Raw genomic sequence first — 20,355 nt, forward strand, 5'->3', positions numbered from 1 at the left:
ACTTGAGCATCAGCATCGCATTTTATATTATTACTGTTACAGACTGTTTAATCTTATTGCCCCTGGTTCTTACATTTGTGCATGACTTGTATATATAATAGGTAATGTGACAAATATACTTTTTTATACTTTTGTGATAGTTAAATTAATCTATATAATGAAATCCCTGGGCGTTAGTCTGTAAAACTAAACTTCTTTTTTATTTATTAATTAACCATAACCATAGTGTTATTCAAATCTTTCTTGAGTTATCTGGTAACCCCACATTTTAACGATGAATAACGAAATGTATATTTTTGAATATGAGGTATGCCAAAGGCAATCATTTTTAAAGAGATTTGAAGTGATTTGAAGTGATCTCCCTGTAGAGGAATCTTGTCCTAAAACCTCAGTAGTCATCTCTGAGCTCTCTAACCATTGCACAACTCACAACATGTCAAAATTAAAGTGGAAGGCTGCCCATTTATCGTATATCTGACAACTCTCTTGTATTTGTTTTCTTTTGTTTAAGCATAATTCACAAGGGCCTCGCAGGAATATGAGCTGGCAATAATCCATGCTAGACTTGACCTGCCATCAGATAGGAGCAATTTTGGTGTTTATACTTCTTAAAGTGGGCATCCCAGTGGACAACAAGAGCTCCCATTTTTGTCAAGAGTGGGCAAACATGAATTGTGTCTGAAAACCAGTGACCCATATGGGTCTCACCACAGAACATAGTCATTAGTCAATGCCAAAAAGACGACGGCCACCTACCTTGCTTCTTTTCAGGTGTGGTTTTGATTCTGTAAAGGCCCAGAATATTTGAGCTCAACAACTATATCATGGCAGAAATCCTATAGTGTTTTTATTGCAGTCAGCCCCATATTAGGCATACTGTTTGATATACAGATACAAAGAATATCACAGTGCGATGCATTGCTTTTAGGTGAAATGATTTTGTCTCTTTTTGACCCTCTATCAGGTTGTAAATTCCCATACTATTACCTAAGCTATAATAATTAAATAACGATGACTCAATACGAGACTGCTAAATGCAGCAGATCTGAGAAATTGCAATTGTTTTTGTCAAGCATTAGCTCCAAAAAATGCTCAAGGCACAAAAAAGTAATTATCCACTTTTTCATTATTCTAACAAAATTTAAAAAAGAAATACAAGCCAATAAAATAAGTCAATTATGACAAGCCTCGACTTCAGTCCCCATCACTTTGTATAATTTGGTACAAATGAAATGGTGATTTTTTAAATTTCTCACTATTGTAATTTTAAAAATTTGCTTCTGAAGTTAATAACCTGTCCTTTTTTGTGGATTTTTTCTATGATGACAAATGCTTTGGATGAAGCTAAACTGGGCTTTTATATGGTACTCTAGTGACACAGTGAATGAACTTAATTATGGCCTTAGGAATTGATATTTTCTCCTTTGTGTGGTATTAGACTAGAACTTGTAAGAAAGTCAGTAACACTGAATCTCATTTGTAAACATAATATATAATACATTAGACATGTATAAGATAAGATATTAGCCATATACAATTTCTTTCATTAGGAATTAATCTTTTTGCATACCCCAGCTTGCTCTCCCTGAGACACAAGCACACAGACAGGGAGAGAAGCTTGGGGTCAGAGCACAGGGTCAGCCATTGTACAGCACCCCTGGAGCAGTTGGGGTTAAGGGCCTTGCTCAGGGGCCCAACGGAGTAGGATTCCTCTGCCGGTCGTGGGATTTGAACCGGCAACCTTCCAGCCACAGATCCTTAGCCACTGTGCCACCGCTCCGCCCATAAATGTTTTAAAAAATTGTGAAAAGTTGTTCATATTGTATTGTACTAAAATGAGGACAAATGTATTTAAAATAGTTTTAAGGAATACACGGTTTAAGGAACCTATATGTGCTCTTTTGTGAGAGAACATACAGTAAGTACTGAACAGGATATACGAGAGGATTAAGACATCCTTTCCCAAAGCATTTCAAGATAAACAAGAAGATCAGCACACCTTGTCTAATTTTGAGCTGAAATTAATTATAGGCTATATTTTAAAACACACCCCTTTGCTTTCCTAAGATACTCAGCATATGACATTATGAAGCAATAAAATAATTACATACTCTTATTATTCCACATAAACCTAACATTGTTAAGTAAGGTACAATCTAATGATTGCTCCATTCATCCGTATGCAGATGGTGGGTGTGTTTTGTTGTGACAGTCTATGACTAAACTAAAAAGCAGAATACTTCTCAAAAAGGAGCCACTCCCCACTATTCATTTGGACTATATGGGTATTATTTTCCTATTCAAGTTTATTTTGATATTAGGTTCAAAGTTCAAGTGGCTATGTTACATTGCCTAACACTACAGTGTTTTTTAGACAACTACCATTAACTGCGTTTACATTTTGTGTGTGTGCCTGGAAAAGACTGATGGCTAAACATATCTATCAGACAGCGTGTTAATTTTACACGTGTTTTTTGTAGGTGTTGAAAACGAGGTCCAATTTTTCATTGATCGCAGCTGCTTTCCATTGGGAAGACTACTGCACATAACAGATAGCTTTGCAGAACTAGAACACACACCCTGAGGACAACAGCTGTGTTATTACTGGGATGAGGGGCTGTAGAGCATGTTAGGACTTCTGAAGGTGTTAGTGAAGACTCCCATCATTGAGGTTACGTGTAAACCATATCTGTGAAAACAGAACTAACGCTGCTGTTTAAGTGACATGTCTATTTTGGCGTCTAAAACTGCAGAGTACTAGACATAATAAAACAAATAAGTGGTCACATTCACCGGTCAACCTTGTGGTGTTCTGAAGTAAAGCTGGGAACTATTTTCCAATCCTCAATTGTTCCCAGCAGAAAGTCAGAGAAGACTGCAATACTTGATGTCCAGTTACAAACATCTAATTCAACAGTGCCAGCAATATGAAGACCAGGAGTGTAGTAGAGGAATCTTTTGTACTGCCAATAATAAAGTAACTGATCGCTTGCATTGCATTTCTCAGAATGATGCCAATCGAATACTGGTAGATGATGAATGTCATACAAATCCAAGACAGTGCACACGGTATGAGCTAAAGCACTGTACACTGCAAGTCACTGTACAACGCTAAGACAGGCCAGCTCTAATGGATTTGTAGAGGTTTCTAGATTTTCCCTGCAGAGCTGCAGTTCATGTTGTACTAGAGCAGTATTCTCTCCGTATGGAAATAGTCATGCGGTATTGAGAAACGTGTCAGATTGATTTGCACCCTCAGAACCAAGCGCAGCTAAAGGCAACTTCACCATCCTCAGGCTTAAACATTCAGCAATTATCCACCTCCTCCAGGATGCTAAATCTGTTCTGTGACTCCTGCCCTGCCAGTCAGATTATTTTGAATGTTCCCTTGAAGTGTATCAAGCACAGATCATTTGAAACCTTGTACAATAAAAAATATTGTATAACAACATTCTATTAAAATATTCTTTTCCATAAGGATGCTCAAGTGGCTGTGGACATACAGTAATTTACCTTTCATGGTGATTATAACAGAAAATGTGTTGCAAGTCTTTTTCTCAATTTGTAATATGGAAACAATGAAATCTTTAACTATTTTAACTTGTATTGCATGGACGATAGTTGCATGTTAATTTCCAAAACCCGTTTTTAAAAGACACAAGACATCGCAATGCATTCTTAGTTTAATTCACAGCTATTGTTCAGTTTTGATAGAAAGAACTTGAATCAATTCCTAAAAGGAAAGTGATTTACATAGAGCATAGAATGGTTAATTTATAGTTAAGTTTTAGTTTATAAACAGATGATAAGCCATGTGTTAATACATTTATAAAGCGTGATCAATAGAAGAAGATGCCCCCAGGTTTAGAAGTTAGGAGCATCATTTAGGCTTTTCAGGAATAGGGTTTTTCTACTAACATACGAGCATGCCACAGAAGAGGGGTGGTTCTCAACCTTTTTGTCTGAGGTGCCCCTGGAGGGTCGGCCAGTTATTCAGGTACCCCCTGAGATTATCGTAGGCCTAGAACACTCAGAAAGGGGTGTTTTTCGGGGGGGTTGCGTGTATATATGTGCTGTATTATAGCGGAATCAAAAAAGAATAGCTGCTCCTAAAATATGAAACTAAAAAATTGTAAGTCTTATTAAGACTCTAAATTAAAATAATAAAAAGTTGGATCTTATGAGAGACCTGCTGCGACAGATTTTCAATGATTTTGCTGAAATTATGTGTCAATCGCACCACCCCTCTTTCTCCTCATAACAATAGAAATAGGAATATCCTAAAAATGCATATAGCATTGAAAATCTAAATGATTTCAGAATTAGCTGATAAACATTTTACTAAAAACTAAGCAAATGAAAATCCGCCATTTTGGTGGTGATGCCCGAGGTACCCCCTAGTACATCTCGGGGTACCCCAGGGGTACGCGTATCCCCGGTTGAGAATCACTCCAGTAGAGGTTGGATATTATTACTCTTACATCCTCCTGTTAATAACTATTACAAAATTATTTACTCCATTTTAAAACAGAATATCTTACTTTACAACATTGCAACAGGAAACTCAAAACATATGACAATTTCAAGACAGGCTGTACAGGTTTTTTACATCAGACAAAAATAAAGCATTGGCTACAATTAGTAGAGCTTTGTGTATCAGCAGGACAGTGAATGATGTATGATCGTAATTCTCTCCTCTGTTCTGTCCGTTTAGTTCAGTCCACAGTCTGTGCTTTCAATTAGAGGCAGCTGCATGAATAGAGGTGAGACAGTAACTTAAATCATTAGGGGGACTTTCTTGCCTAAACAAAACACTTCTTTTTGGTTCTGTTGTTGTGATGTGGGACCATTTTAACTTTCTTTTCTAAATGATTTTCTTTCAGCCGCTGTAAGAGAGGACACCAAGTCACAGGCGAAGGTCTCGTGGCAAGACTTTGGCCGGCAGTCTATTGAAAGAACATTTCACAGAAAACTGAAATGAGAATCTTATTGACTTCACACCACCTACACTTGGTCTCCACAGGTTTGCTTCAGCTGAGTGTCATTTCGAAATACAAGCTCCAGGAAGGTTGCAGCTTAAATGCAGGTCAAATGCAATGGGAGCAGTGTTATGTTTTTAGCTGGCAGGGCTAAAATGAGAAACAAAAAAGAAAACTGAACTAATGTAATGAATAAATGCAACCTATACATCTTTTTAAAAATGTTTAATTGGTTTTACACCTATATATGCAAATGCAACCTACATTGATGACTCACACCGCAATCATTCTTTGTGTTTCTGAATAGTGACATTAGCAGCCACAGTTAAAAAAAAACAAGTTTAATTGACATCAAGGAATGAAAGGGGTATAATTACCAAAAGAGGAAAATGAGATCTTTAGGAGCACTCTGTCAAGATTGCACTTCTTTTATACTAAATCCTTTTATTTATTCTCTTGCACAGTGTCTGTGCCCTTATTAGGTATTGTGATTTCTCCTAGATCCGGCACTAAAGCTGCCTGAAACTGTTCACATCTGGTAATGTGTCATAGTCACCCTACAAATTAGACTGCAAACTGTGTTTTTCTGACACGTCACAGCATGGGAAGGTGCTACTGAAATCTGACAGGTCTACCTGTCAGCATGCAGCAAAACTATTCTGCTGACCGATCATTCACTGAAATCCTCTTGTACTGTAGGTCACTCATCTCAGCTGGTCAGTGCCTTCTTTAACCTCAGTGCCCATGTCATAAACCTTCCAGTGTCCTGTCAAATACATCATGTAGGTGTAATGAATAAGGTTATGTGTTATCATAGAATCTAAATGTACAAACATAAATGTTGCCCAGTAATTTCAGATCCTGACAATGCCATTAGTGTCTTATGTTCCCACATGATAAAAATAAACACCTCATAAAAGTAAAAGCAATTTTTTAATGAAGAAAATATCACTACCCACTGGTAACAATGCACAGTTGTCATGTTTGACAGTTCTGTATACCACTAGTGAATTTTAATGTGCCATTGTCATTGTAAACACATGGACAAAAGACTCCATTCTTTACATTTCAATTTTAGCACAGGTTTCAAGGAACCAGCAAAACCTAAATGATATGCAAATGCTACTTCCCTTGAGGGCTATACAATTTGCCTTCATGCCTTGTAAGCAGGCAGCTGTACATACTGTAAGATACACAGGTGTTTAATATGGGTTACCTTGGCTTGTTTGTATGGGTAACATATTCAAAACTGCATAGTTTAAGAACAACGGTTTGCAGGAAATAAATCTTTATTGCTCATTCAGGCAATTAATCTGTACTGCCCATCTGACATTAGCCTCAACTGAATAATTTATAAAAAGACCAAAAAATATTCTCACCTACAGTACATTAATATTGTATTGCAGATACAATAGGCATAAGAAAAGCACTAAATGACAAAGGTTTAACTGGAGCGGATATAAAGACAGAAGTACAAACAAGATCTATCCCATCCGGTCATTTTTGTCTCCAGTATTTATTATTTTGAAGTCTCACATTACATTACAACCATGTCTTCATTAACTGGACATTCTATGCTGTTTGCTGTTTATTTATTTGATCCAGAAGAAATATACCAAATGGTATTCCTTCCATTTTCCCTTTGTGCTCCAGAGTACAGCTTTCTGCCCTGTGCCAAAATCAATACTTATCTTTTTGTCCATTAATAATAGCTGGCACAACATGGGACCATTGATAGGTATTTCTGAATTCATGTTTTCCTGCAACAGTGAAAAATTTGACAGGCTCAGTATTATGGGTACAGTCTGGGACTAGGATCAATCTGTCTCTGTTTACATTGCATTCATATGAATACTTATTCTGCCCAAAACTGCTCAAAGTCAATATGTTTTCAGTACAGAGATGTATTGACTTTTTGTGGACAAGTTTTTGAATTAGGTTTGAAGCTACTAAAATACTCTACTTGCCTTTAACTTTCAAAAAGTTTACAGGATTGCTTTTATTTGAATTAATACTGAAGGAAATACAGGTTATGCAGGAGCATATCTTAACCTGCAAAACAATATTCTATTATTACACATCCTTTATAATAAATTAGATAAAGATAATATTGGGAATTTACAGTTTTGTGTTTTCTTACAAATACTGTATGGTGAAAGATCAGACCTATGTTATTTAGCTACAAAGACAAAATTAATCTGCTTATTTTATAGGTGTTTATATTTTGTAGAGAGCAGGCATATTTGATCACATATTGCATTAATATGAACTTACCTGAGATAAGATGTCAAGCTTGTATTTGATCTGCACACAGAAAGGACAAATTTGTAAAATACTTAAAATCAATTATAATTTAGTTTCTATTCCAGTGGATTTAAAGTAAAAATGACACCAGTTTATAACAAATGCCATATGCCCCCTTGATTTTATTATCATTATTAATTTATTTGAATACATTCAAATTAGCCTACATTTGTACCAGTCAATACAGTTAAGTATTTGACTAAAGCAATCTGGGTGAAGTACCTTGCTTAAGGGCATAAAAGCTGTGCCCCCACCTTAGATTGGAATTGAAGATACTAAAGGAAAAATGCTTTTCTTAATGATCTCAAAGATTTCTATGCAATTTCTAAGAAACTTTTTTCTGATTTTTCTGTTGCTTTGTGTCATCATTTCCTAGTCACGTGGTTTTTCCTATCAACTATACTGTATATATACTTCTACATATTACAGTATATGCTGGGCATATCTTTTTAAGAATGTGTTGAACTTTTGCATATACAGTACAGTATAATAAAGTAGACTCATGTTTTATGCAAAATATTTGTACTAATTCGTGTATACATGGTTGGCGACAAAAACAAGAAAAAATCAAATAATGCAGGAGATTTCACAAATGCAAATCTGGCATAGCACACACCTGAGCTACACTTGGGGCACTAGTTACAGAGCATATAGCACGCCATATTGTTTTTTTTTTGTATCGGCCTCACCCTAAATATATGGCTCGTAAACTGAAAACAAGTACGAAACGGAAAGTCAAGAAAAGTGACCGATGAGGAGCTATTAAACAAGAATTGGAACATGTTAAGAAGCGCGACGATGGTGACATTGATGCGTATGTACAGTACTGTATAGCAAGAATTAATTTCCAATTGGTACGATTAGAGACTGACAGAAGGCTGTTTGTGAAAGATACTGTATGCATCTGCTGTATTTCCTACATTTTATTATTATTAAATTTTATTTGATCTATTTTTTATACTACATATTTGGTGTAATAATTTTCATGATACTTTAAACTACATACATACACATACAGTACTGATACACTAGCGATGTATTTTACTTGCTTAAGAAAGGAAATAAAAGGGCCTAAGAGGGGTTTTCTGAATATATGTGATTTGGGATGTACACGCTATGTCAGGAACCTAACTACCATCAAACTCACAGGAAAACTAACTGTTCGGGGTATCCAGTAAACCTAAAATAATCTAGCCTCCACCCCTTTCTTAACTTTGTGACGCCTTGCCCTTGTTGCTCTCTAGCTATTTTTGGTGTTTTTTTGTTGTTGTTTTTGGAATGGACGTCGCAAGGGGTCAGGGGTCAGGTGAAAATGGATACAGTATTTTCTGCCAGCCGCCCACAGACTCCACAAGGGGCTTTGCTGCTCGTGTTAGGGTTTTTTAATACTTCCATTCCTGTGAAATGTATAGTTTAACACTAAACCCACATCTCCAGGTCTTGTTCTTTTTAACCTCAGTAGCTCAGACTGCAGGTTAGTGCAAGGTACAGTACATAAGGGAATTCAGTGTACTGTAGGAATGGAGACATTGTAGTAAACATGGCCTACTGATCATATCATTGAGAAGGGTATAGTAAAATCAGATCATAGAATTCTATTTCTTAGTGCTTTCACCAGCGATTCTTTCTGAGTTCACATTGCTTTCAAGAGTGTATAATGTACTGTAGGCAGTGGTTGCTTTTATATAGTTTATATAGTTTGCCATTAGCCAGTAATCATTTTGGTCAATTAAATAGAGCAATTACAAGTCAAAACGTGTATCCAGACACAGATGGTTTTGAATTAAGAATGTTGTTATACTTCAGCTTTAATAGTTATAATTAACTTAAAAGCTAATGTATGGTCTGCATTGGTTTAACACTTTAAGGGATTGGATGGAATAATTTCTAAGACAGAAAATGAATGCTGTTGCCAGATTTGGCCACTAATTTTTAACTTTCCAAGCCTCAGGTATGAATAAACCTTAGTAGACCTCCCCATTCCAATATACACTACAGACCAACAGCTGCATTACAGTTTTAATACATTTTGAATTTACTGTATCTGGAGATATGTAGCATTGAACATATTTAAAAATCACATTTTATTGTTCCCTTTTTTTGAAACTTTTGTGCAGATTGTGATTTGGGTTTTCTGGCAGACTCAGAAGTGTTTTGGAAGGAAGTACTTAGTTCCTGGGAAAGTATGGTGCTGGCAACAGTACAGAATAACTGAGAAAATCAAAGCTGTTGGAAGCTGTCAAGTCTTTGGGACTCTTAGATTTGGAAAAGGGAATATTGCTGGATTGAGAAAACAATCTCTCTAGGTCTGAAAAGGGAAAAATAAAAACAGCGTGACAATGCAAAGTTAATTGATAGATAATTATCAATGATGAAGGGAGGAGAGGGATCTGGAGAGAATGTTATGTTAAATCTAAGAAGCTATTCTTCACATGGCCTAGGAGGATACAGGCATTTATATTTTCTAAAATACAGAAATGAAGTTTCTTTTAGAAATATAATCAGATACTAAATCTAATTTGAAATTGAAATTTTGAAATGATAAGAACTGTATTCAGTGTAATGCTAACCTGGGTAGGTCAAAGTCACAGTAGGACACTGAAAATCTGTCTTAATATACAGTATTTAGTATATTGCTGTGGACTCATTTTAAGTTGCCATATAATTTTAGAGGGCAATGGAAAAAACACCTGATGTTTTAATCTATTTGTTTGCTTAGTATTTGAAGTTACTGTATGTTTATTTATATCAACTATAATATAATATATATAAGTAATATATTAATATAGTCATTTATGGGCCTTATTTTTAATTTTAGACTGATTTTAGCATTAGAATACTAGTAACTGGGAGAAAAGAAAGGGTTTTAAAATTGGATATATGTGTTTTCTATGAGGTGGAGATTAGTGAATGTGGCCTTAAAACAGAAAACCTAAAAAAATGAGATTGCCCTTCACTGAAGTCTCATTATGCAGCTGCTTGAAATATCTCAAATTAGATGGGTCCAAAGCATAGCCTTTTCTATGAAATTTAGCGGTTTCTAAATAGTCACAGCTGAAGTCAGAATGCTTTCCTCGTTGCCTAAAGGCCTGATCTTAAATTAAAAACAGAAAAAAGACATCCCTTACTTCATTTGTAAAGAACGAATCTTCTTAAACACATAGTGGTACTTTTTTATAGACATAACTGTTCAGTAACAAATGTTCGAATCACACCTACTAAAAATAAACAGGTACAGCAGGGAGCTGACATTCCCTATTTAAATTGATTAGATGTAATTTAGAAAACTCAGTGTTTACAGTGAAGTGTATGTGTAATCAGCTCAGAACTAGGACTGGATTTTCCACATTTATCATACTTACACATTTCAGACTATACCTCTAGCCAGCGAGTCCAAACTTATTTTTCAGACTCATCTAGAACAGGATTCCTCTACAGGCACTTGGGTTTTAAGAGTTTTGGCTGCATTGTCAGAGAAATCTTTATACCTTCAGATCTTTTCTTTCATTAACTATGCTTCTTAGAGAAATAAACCTCTGTTGAGACACTGAGCTTTTTTCCTGATAACATCTTCCTTGTATTAAGAGATTATAAGATAACTGAACCCTGGAAATGATGGGTGTGTAATGGAGGCACACTAATTAAAAGATTATTATTATTATTCATGCTGCAAATTCTATTAAATAAATGGCCAAACTGATTATCAGGCACGAAACCTATGTTAAAACAGAAGATACAACACCTGCCTTCCCACACAAACATCTAATGCAAGTATTAAAATTGTTTTAAACGCAAGTATTAAACTCTCCCTTTCTATTTATATTATAAGCTATTCAAGGCTTGTGGGGAACTTTTCATTGTGCTTTTTATGTTATTGTTCTTTTCTCACTTGACCAAAACCAATGCAAAAGCTGATTTAATCCAGTTTGGGAGGAGCTGATGTGGAACTTAACAATGTAACCGATTGCTTTGACCACATGAATTTCTGAATTTCAGTGTTCAGTTATTGTTTTGTAAGGGCTAAACTGAAAGTGGTTGCTGGAAACACTTTGAACCAGAAGGGTTTTGTTTTTTAGTTTTGCCGAAACAGACAGAAAAGTTACATTAAGAATTCAATAGCACGGGAGGCTTTAACAAAATTAAAAATCAATGCTCCAAGCAGAAACAAACCTGTCACTGTTACAAATACATCAACATTTTCATCCCCAGGCTGGATTTTCTGCTGTAATAGCCATGCTTGATTGCTTGGGATTATCTTCCTGGAGTCAAATCAAAGATGCAACATTAACTTTATTCAGATACACCAAGCTGCCTTCTAAAAAGGAGGCAGATGAATCAATTTTCCATGCTTAAGCCCATCTCCTCTTTCATGCATGTCTTGTGAAGCAGCAGTGAATTTTTCCACACAGACTTATCAAGCCCCAGAATGAGCGATAAGGTTTGTTACTGTAATAAAGAGCAGGAAGCAGAACTTGTTATCAGCCGATTTGATGACAGATTGAAACATTGGTTCCCATTAAAAGTGCACTACCACTAAGGACACAAAACTATAGCTCATAAATTATTATTGCAACAAGGATCGTGGTGTTACTAATGTGATGTGAAAATCCCCCAAAAAATTAACCTGTCCTTGTTATTTATCAAAATCAACAGGATTTATTATTTTAAAAATGGTTTTGTGGTAAAATATAGAGATATTTTTGTCATCAACAAATTACTGGAAAACAGGGAAACAGAAATATGATGGAGAAGGTTTTTTATATCTGCCCAGTTAGTGCAACATATTTCTGCAATAATATGGAAAGAATTAATTCACTTGTTTACTTTAATGGGGGGGGGGCAATTAAATAATTAAAGTACTTGTTACATGAGACAAATGTTTGATTATTGTGGCTCATTAATATTAACTGGAAAAGTAAAATAAGCAGTTTTATTTGTGGGGGTGTTTCATTTCCTATCCAGTAGATGCAGATTCCTTATATTTTGTTAGTCAGGCATTAAGATAGTGAAGATTATTGAAACAAATTGGATGCTTTAGAAAATGTAATTTTCAGGGTTTTCAGCTTTCCAACACCATGAAAAGATTTATATATCACTGGAATTCATTCATTCATCCCGTGGAGTTCAGATGACTATCCAGAAGTACTGCTTTGAGGGTTAAATTAAGATTGCTGACCACAATCCTTGACTCTTTTCCTCTAATCACGCATCTATTATGTTGCAAGCAAACTCTAAGCCTAAGAGACAGTTCTCTATTACAAGTTCTGACCTCTATTCAATTTTAATCAGTTCAACGTTTTTGAAAACGTCAGGAGACGCATTGCATAACCTCTCATCATAGGAATTTACAGGAGTTCTTGTCCAAAACCTTAGCTTTTTGAAGATTTTTTTTTTTAAAAAAAAGATCACCTGAATAAAAAGGATTCCTCATCTTAAAAAGTCTAGTGGGAGTATCTGTTGTTTCAACAATGTATTAATGTCAGTAGTCATATTTGTGTAAAACCACCTGTACATTAAGGTAGTCAATAACAGGCTATGGTCTTAGTACAAGTAATAAATTGTTTACATCATGATACAAATAATCACCAAAATATCAAACATTAGATGAAGTGCAGCCAACCAAACAAACTCCTGATTTTGACTGATATAGAAAGTAAAGTCACAAAATTATTTTATTTTCATTTCCTGACCTTGGAGTATATTTTATTAAGACGCAAGATCTAATCAAAAGCAAACTCCTCAGAGCATATAAAGCTGAAATCTTGGGAATGACTAGGCTCTCCGGAAAATCTTTGTGATTAAAAAAAATCCATTTGTTTTGCCCATCAGCAAAGAAAGCCTTTGGAGCTATTATACCTCAATCCCACTGTACTGAACATTCCTGATCTTTTTTCATGCTTCACCATCATTGAAAAATTTATTGAGTTTTCTTTTCTCTTCTGCATGGGAAAATGAGAGGACTTTGATGTAGCAACATAGATTTGCCTTTTTTGTTGTTGGCGAAGGGGTGGAGGAGCTCTGGGGTGGGGGAGATGACAGATTTTTCATGTATCTTCCTGAACATCAAGTTGCGTTCACTATTTTCTCATAAATCAGAGCTAGTCTGGTTAATCTCATTCGAGGAATTTCTAAAAAAAGGAAAAAAGAAGTCTGACCCGAATGGCTTTCATATGTGATGGTTTATTACTGAAGCTTGTAAAAATATCCTTCTGCAATCAATGCTGAACCCCCCTGGTGATACACTTGAAATTGTATATGTGGCACTGCTGTTCCTACCCAATGAAACGGCATTGGAACTGCATTGTTTCAAGTCCAGTAACACTGAGCGATGTTTAGGTCAACAACAATCGATCGTTTTTCAGTTTTGTAGATGAGAGAACACTAACATCAGCACTTGCTTTAATTTCTTTTGTACACATTCTCTTTAAGAAGGGGGGAGTGCTAAACGTTTAATTGCACTGGCCACCACTGTCTGTCTAGTATTTCAATCAATACTCTCAATCACTTCTGTAATCCTGTTCTATAATCTTGACCTGCTAGCAGCGTATACAAGCCAACTGAATATTATAATAATAAATTATTATTAAAATAATAATAAAATAATAATAATAATAATAATAATAATAATAATAATAATAATAATAATAATAATAATAATAATCAGGTCTATGTTAAAGAACTTCGTCTTTCTTCAAAAACTGTGACTAGTTCTTTGAATTGTTACAATAGATCTTATTATATAAGATTTTTTTATAAAGGCAACTCAGTTTTTTAATGTAATATAATTAAGATTAGAAAGGATACATACCTTTGCCTTAGTTTATTTTAAACAGATACTCACTATTATTGCAAGGACTTCAAAGAGCCTGGACCATTGTATGTATCAACAAGCAGTCCTAGCAGTGACAGTCAACTAGCAACAGAACAGGAGATTCAAAGATTTAAGTAAAGGTGGTGAAGAGGTGATAGTGGATTCAAGGCAGAACACATTATTGATTAGGCTGTGCTGAATATCTCTTTCTATAAACAGAGGACCTCATGACCTTGTCATTGAAATCAGGCTTGGTTTTTGGATGCTAAATCTGAAACCTTGACATTCTTGCCATCAATTTCCCTGGTGCTGTCCCATGTAATCTCTGTAGTGAACCACTATCGGGACTCAGGGCAAATCGTCCTTCCAAGGTAGGATAAAGTTGTCAAAATGTCAAAAGATGGAGACCCTAGGCCTTTTTGTAATCTCAGTCGGTAAATGCTAAGTGCATGTAGTCCTCTCATTAGGAACCTTGCAAAATTCCTCGGGCAGAGTTCTAGCAGTTGTGGGGTTTATCCAGAGAAGTCTTAGAATCAAAGAGATAAGAGGTAATGTCTGTAGAGAAGCAGATTTAGCTAGTGTTGTGTGCATCTCCTGAAGCACTTGAAGTTGTGAGGCTTATAAGTAGCCTTACAAACACAAGGTATTGCTTAAATTTCTGTTTGGAACCAGTGAAGAGAAAACCTTTGTAAAAAATCTGCTTTTTGAGAAAAGTTTCATCAGAACATTGTCTCATCTTATTAAACCATAAGAGCTCCAAGTGAACCAGGCACTGTAGACTCTCTTCATAGTCCCTCTTTTAATATACTGTACATATTGCTTGAGAAATTTGAACCATGACTTTTGTGATCATTTAAAACAATGTATTAAAACATAGGAGTGTAAACTGGAAACTAAGAAAACCTAGTCACAGTTTTGGGGATTTTTTTCACAAACGGTTTAGATATAAATTTTCATCAGGTTAATCGCCGTCTTTCAAAGACCTACTGATATTTACTTTGAACAAAAAGCAACGAAAAAGATGGAAAAATGTAGAGAAGGTATTGGATATTTTCCCCAGAAAGTGATTCATTGTATAGTCTCTCATTTACCATGGAAAAAGGCTCTTATTCTGTTGATAATGCAAGATTAGTTACTGTTGTAGGTGAAGGATGGACACTTCCTGGCATCCATTGTTTATTTTTTGTTTCTATCTGCCATGTGATGTTACACCCTGTGAATGCCTGTTTGTTTGGCAGCCTCATCCTCCTGGACCCCACACAGTGGCCACAGCCCTGGTCCTGATTACTGTTAAAATCTCTGAAGACATTTACTAACTACTGCAACTCTATGAGCCTATTGACATTGTTGTTCTGGTGTATTTACATAGCCTCACATCAAAGAACATCAAAGCTATTGAAGCCACCTTACATCTTATGTCAAGTGACTTGAGCTCATGAAGTTTTCACCCGCTACTAAGTCCAGCGACTTGGACCTCTTTAGCTATCTGAAACGAGTTTACCCTTTGTTTTTTCAGAATGTAACATACAGTACTTATAGTTTTGCCAATACAAAAGCTGATATTTTTGTGGGAATAGTATTAAACAGTAAGCTACCTATGAAAAGCCACCAGATTTTACAATAAAGAGTGATATGAAATATATGATATACATAAACTCAGAGTTTAATGAAGGACAGACGTTGCATATCTTTTTAATGCTCAAGTTTTAATTTTTGTTCTAAATTTGTGGCATATCTATTTCAAGCAACGGTTGTAGTATCTTGTTTTCTTATGAACTAAAGTATTACAGCTAGATATTTTGTTCATTCAAAATTCTGAGGTAGTAGTAGGAACATATAGCGCTTTTCTGGACACTCCACTCAAAGCGCTTTACAGGTAATGGGGACTCCCCTCCACCACCACCAATATGCAGCATACACCTGGATGATGTGATGGCAGTCATAGTGCGCCAGAATGTTCACCACACATCAGCTATTAATGGGGAGGAGAGCAGAGTAATGAAGCCAATTCATAGATGAGGATTACCAGGAGGCCATGATTGGTAAAGGTTTGGAGAAAATTTGGCCAGGACGCCTAGGTTAACACCCTTACTCTTTTTGAGAAATGCCCTGGCGTTAATGACCATGGTGAGTCAGGACCTCAGTTTTATGTGTCATACGAACGACAGCATAATTTTTACATAAAGAGTCCTCGTCACTATACTGGGGCATTAGGATCTACACAGACCGCAGGGTGAGCACACCCTACTGGTTCCACTAGTTTTCTCAGGTGGTCTCCCATCCAGCTACTGTCCAGGCTCACACCTGCTTACCTTCAGTGGGTTGTCAGTTGTGAGCTGCATGAGCTTTAAATAACTTCACACAAAAGTGGAAGACTGTATAGAGGTGACTACAGTGGAAAGTGCTCATAAGACATGCTCATAATTCCTGTATGCCCCATGAAAAATATTTCTGTCAGCTATATAGATCTTCAGAATCTAGAAGAAGCAAGCAATGCCTTACAAAATCCATAGAAACCCTTCACATACCAGTGCCAGAGACACTATAGTATAAAGCAGTAAAAGGTCTATTAGGCAGACATGTTGAAAACATAGCTCAATAAAAAAAGACCTTGAAAGCTAATTAGATTTCACTTGGGGATGAGATGGGGATTAGTGAGATGTGCAATAAATCCAGGTCCAGGATGTCTGGCTGTAGTATCTTATCAGCAGTACCTGGATTTTCTAGATGAGGAGGTAGACTTGTTTTAACAGCCAGGGATTGACAGTGGCCTCTATATCTGGTGTTCAAGAGTTTGCACACAGAATATGCAGTCAGTTACAGACTTAAAAAGTCATCATACTGGCCTTCTACGATCAAAGCTTTACTCTTTTAATTAAAAAAAATAGTGTTTTGCTAAAGTATTCTCATGAGAATAGCTACTGAGCTCAACTCTGACTGTTTTTTTATGTTCTATGTAGTACTGCGATCTAAGGTTAAACATGTTTAATAAATTTTATGCAAATACCAAATCTTCTCTACTTTTTATTAAACCCTTTCAAAGCTTCAAGAATATTTAAATGGATTCCTAACAAATCTAAATAGTGAGTGTTGACGACCGGTCAGCAATGGCGTGGGATTTGCCAGAACACCACAAAAAGATGCTAGGAACATATTAAAAAATAAATAAAAATAAAAAGGGAGAATTTGACCAGAGAAAACAATGTTGAGGTGACAGACATTAGGGCATCTGAATATTTGAGGAAAACAACAGCAATTCTGCGTTAAATTAAATTGCAATTCTTTGTTTTTTTATTCGAATCACCAGTCATACAGTAATTGGTAACATACTGCCCCAATTTGGAACAACCTACAGTGTCTTCGTATTGTGGCTCAGAAGTGAAAAGTCCTGTAACCAAACAGGGGCATGAGGAGATGTAAACAAGGCCTTCCAGCCTCTATACCCATACAGCTGTTCATCGTTTCACAGATTATAAACTCTACAGTGGTGTACACAGGAGGTTTGGCATTGTTTGACAGAGAGGCCCATCTCCTGCCGATGTCACTGTAAGCTCACAGGCACCTCAGAGGTCGCAGGGGTCTCTGTTTCACTGTGAGGAAAGAGCACTGCCTGACCAATCCCACTCTAGGCAGTACTGAGCCAATCGGATGCTGGCATGTAGGGAATGTCTATAGCTGTTGGCTAGTGATATAATCCAGGCTTGAACTTGTGACATCTGAGTCGTAGAGCCCAGCCTGAGCTCAGAGCCACCATCTTTATCTGTTCTTACAGTAGTAATGCCTTTTCTTGTATTCAATGCACTGGAAACAAAATTATCATAATTATTATTACTAAATGTAATACAAATGGTTATGTCTGAATACAAAATTGTTTACCACATTTGCAAGGGGAGAGCAAAGGAGAGAGCATTTTACATTTTCAGATTGAAATTCTAATATGCTAGGGCATGGTAGATAGAACTTAATAGCATAAAATAATCAATTCCTTGATCTCCGAATGCAAGTCCAGCAACACAGTCAAGGTTACCTCTCCAATCTCATTATATATGTTTCATTGAGAAAGGAACATTCATCTTTCTAAAGAGACTCTGGAGCTTCTATACCAGATAAAGGATGTGAAGATTTTGTATTGCCTTAGGGATGAGAGTCTGAAAGTTTAGTTTTGAACCATGATTAAAGCAGACTGCCAAATTTTCACCATTATTAAAAACATGCATTTAATTCTTCAGGTTTTTTTCTTTAGCATAAAATGACTCGAGCTCCATAAACACAAAATTCCAATTTCAGTTTGCCAAAGAAAAGGTTACATGCCACGCAGTTTGTAAAATCAGACTTGTGTTCTTGTTAATGAGTGCTGCTTTCATCATCTGTAAATATAAATTTGACTTTTGAACAGAAAACAGTGTTAGAGGATACAGCTCTTAAAATGTACTGGTTTCCAAAGTCTGAATGTTGAAAAAGCTGATGGCATTCTTGTCTAGTGACTGACAGAGTTTTAATGGTTAATTAAATATGAAGGTCCCAGTGCATCTGTTGAGATTTAATCAATATTTTCTCACCGATAGATTTCTGGCTGTCTTCCACAATACACAGAATTTGCATTCACTTTGTAATTCTCTATAAGGAATCCTCTGAGCCACAGTTGTGCATATTGTCTATCAACACTTTTCCTTCCCTTGGCTCTTAATAAGACAGCAGCAAGAGCTCGAAAGCAGTGCATATTCATTCTAGCATCTAGTCACATGAATGTGTGAGGTTCACCAAGAGGACTGGTAGCAATCTCCCTTTCTTCTGGAGTAAATCAATTTTACCACTAAGGAGACTGGTCTTCAATCAGCATGCAATTAGACTTAGGAATATATCAGCATGCCTGCATCTGACTCAGGTCAAGTTCAAAACTCAGCAAAGCTGTCTACACTGGATTGCAGGCAAGGGTGTCTGTCAACGGCTGTCATAATGCATGTAATTTGATCTATTGATTGTGCACAATTAAATGTGTGGAAGAATGTTTTTTTGCTGTTAGCCCTCCACAGGCAGTAGTCCCAGGCAATAGACTAGTCTACAGACCTGCTTTGAGTCACTATCAGCTGTTGTGCGGAAGATGCTGAAGTGTTGACACATGTGGAGATAATGGTATCAGGCACACTCAGCAGCGTGGTTCCAGGACATGCGTTGCACCGGTATCGTTCCAAACAGGTCGATCTGCTGAATTACTGTTATACAGTATCTCCCTTTTTTCCATCTCTTCAAACAAAAATGCTCACCTCTCCTATTAACAGGACAAAACCTTTCAACGTTGTGCCGTCTTTTGGTGGAATCAAAATACGACCACAGCACTTTCTTTTTCACATACATAACTGATACTCCAGTTATGGGTAGATCAACAGAAATCTTACAGGATCTGAATTCATTGACCCTAAATATTATATTAACTAGTGCTTGTTATTAATTATAAATGTACATTTCAATTCAAAGCAAGGCAAGTTGGAAATCAGATACTTTTCAGTATTTGAAGGCTAATCCTGCCCAAGTGAAAAATCACAAGTTCAGTGGCTAGATTCTTTTTAAGGTTTTAGAGTTTTCAGAAATGTGTAACCTGAAGCTACCCTAGCTGTTTACAATTTTTCTTCTTTTCAAAATTATCCAAACACTGTAAGAAAGACAAATGAAACGTTACGTTGACCTTGAACACATACTCAGTAATGTTCCCTTTGTTTTAGCATGAGAGAATAATAGAACAAGGCATCAGAGAGTTCTGTACAAACACACACAGTGCTGGCTGCTCATCAACAGGCTGTGGTGAACTCCATTTGCAAGACAGCCTGTGGTCTTCCCAGTGGGTCAGGCAAGGAAATGCAATGCTAGCCTGCCGTGTGAAGGGGGATTATATGCAGTACCGGCATGAAGTGTTGATTGGATTGGACTGGACTGAGCTGAACTGCATGCAGCACCCAAAGCAAAGTAATACTTACAATCCTGCTGGCCAGCCTTCAGCTCCCGACTCCTCTGTGGGGGAAGGACAGAGAGGCTGTACATTCCTAACAATCATAACCTTTCATAACAACTGTAACCAAAACAAAAGGTGTTCCCACTTCTGTATGCGCCTTAATTGACTGGAAAATATTTCCGTAATCCCTTATAACATATCCAGGCATCAGTCAAGGGAACTATTAAGTGGCTTGTGTTGAAAGGCTTTTGAAGTTGCAGATCTAGGGATTCATTCACAGGCTATTATGGGCACCTAAGATGTAAATCTGCCAA

At 36.4% G+C, this 20,355-nt stretch overlaps 1 long non-coding RNA gene across 2 annotated transcripts in view; it reads right to left on the bottom strand.

The window, feature by feature from the left end:
• The window catches only part of LOC138242222 (uncharacterized), an 80,035-nt gene extending 59,904 nt beyond the window's left edge, over nt 1-20,131 (bottom strand). For both annotated transcript variants that reach the window (XR_011191475.1, XR_011191476.1), the window contains exon 1: nt 20,067-20,131. This is a non-coding gene — a long non-coding RNA (uncharacterized lncRNA). The remainder of the gene's footprint in view (nt 1-20,066) is intronic.
• Nucleotides 20,132-20,355: the final 224 nt, after the last annotated feature.

Source organism: Lepisosteus oculatus, chromosome 13, assembly GCF_040954835.1.
Source record: "Lepisosteus oculatus isolate fLepOcu1 chromosome 13, fLepOcu1.hap2, whole genome shotgun sequence".
Taxonomy (NCBI): Eukaryota; Metazoa; Chordata; class Actinopteri; order Semionotiformes; family Lepisosteidae; genus Lepisosteus; species Lepisosteus oculatus.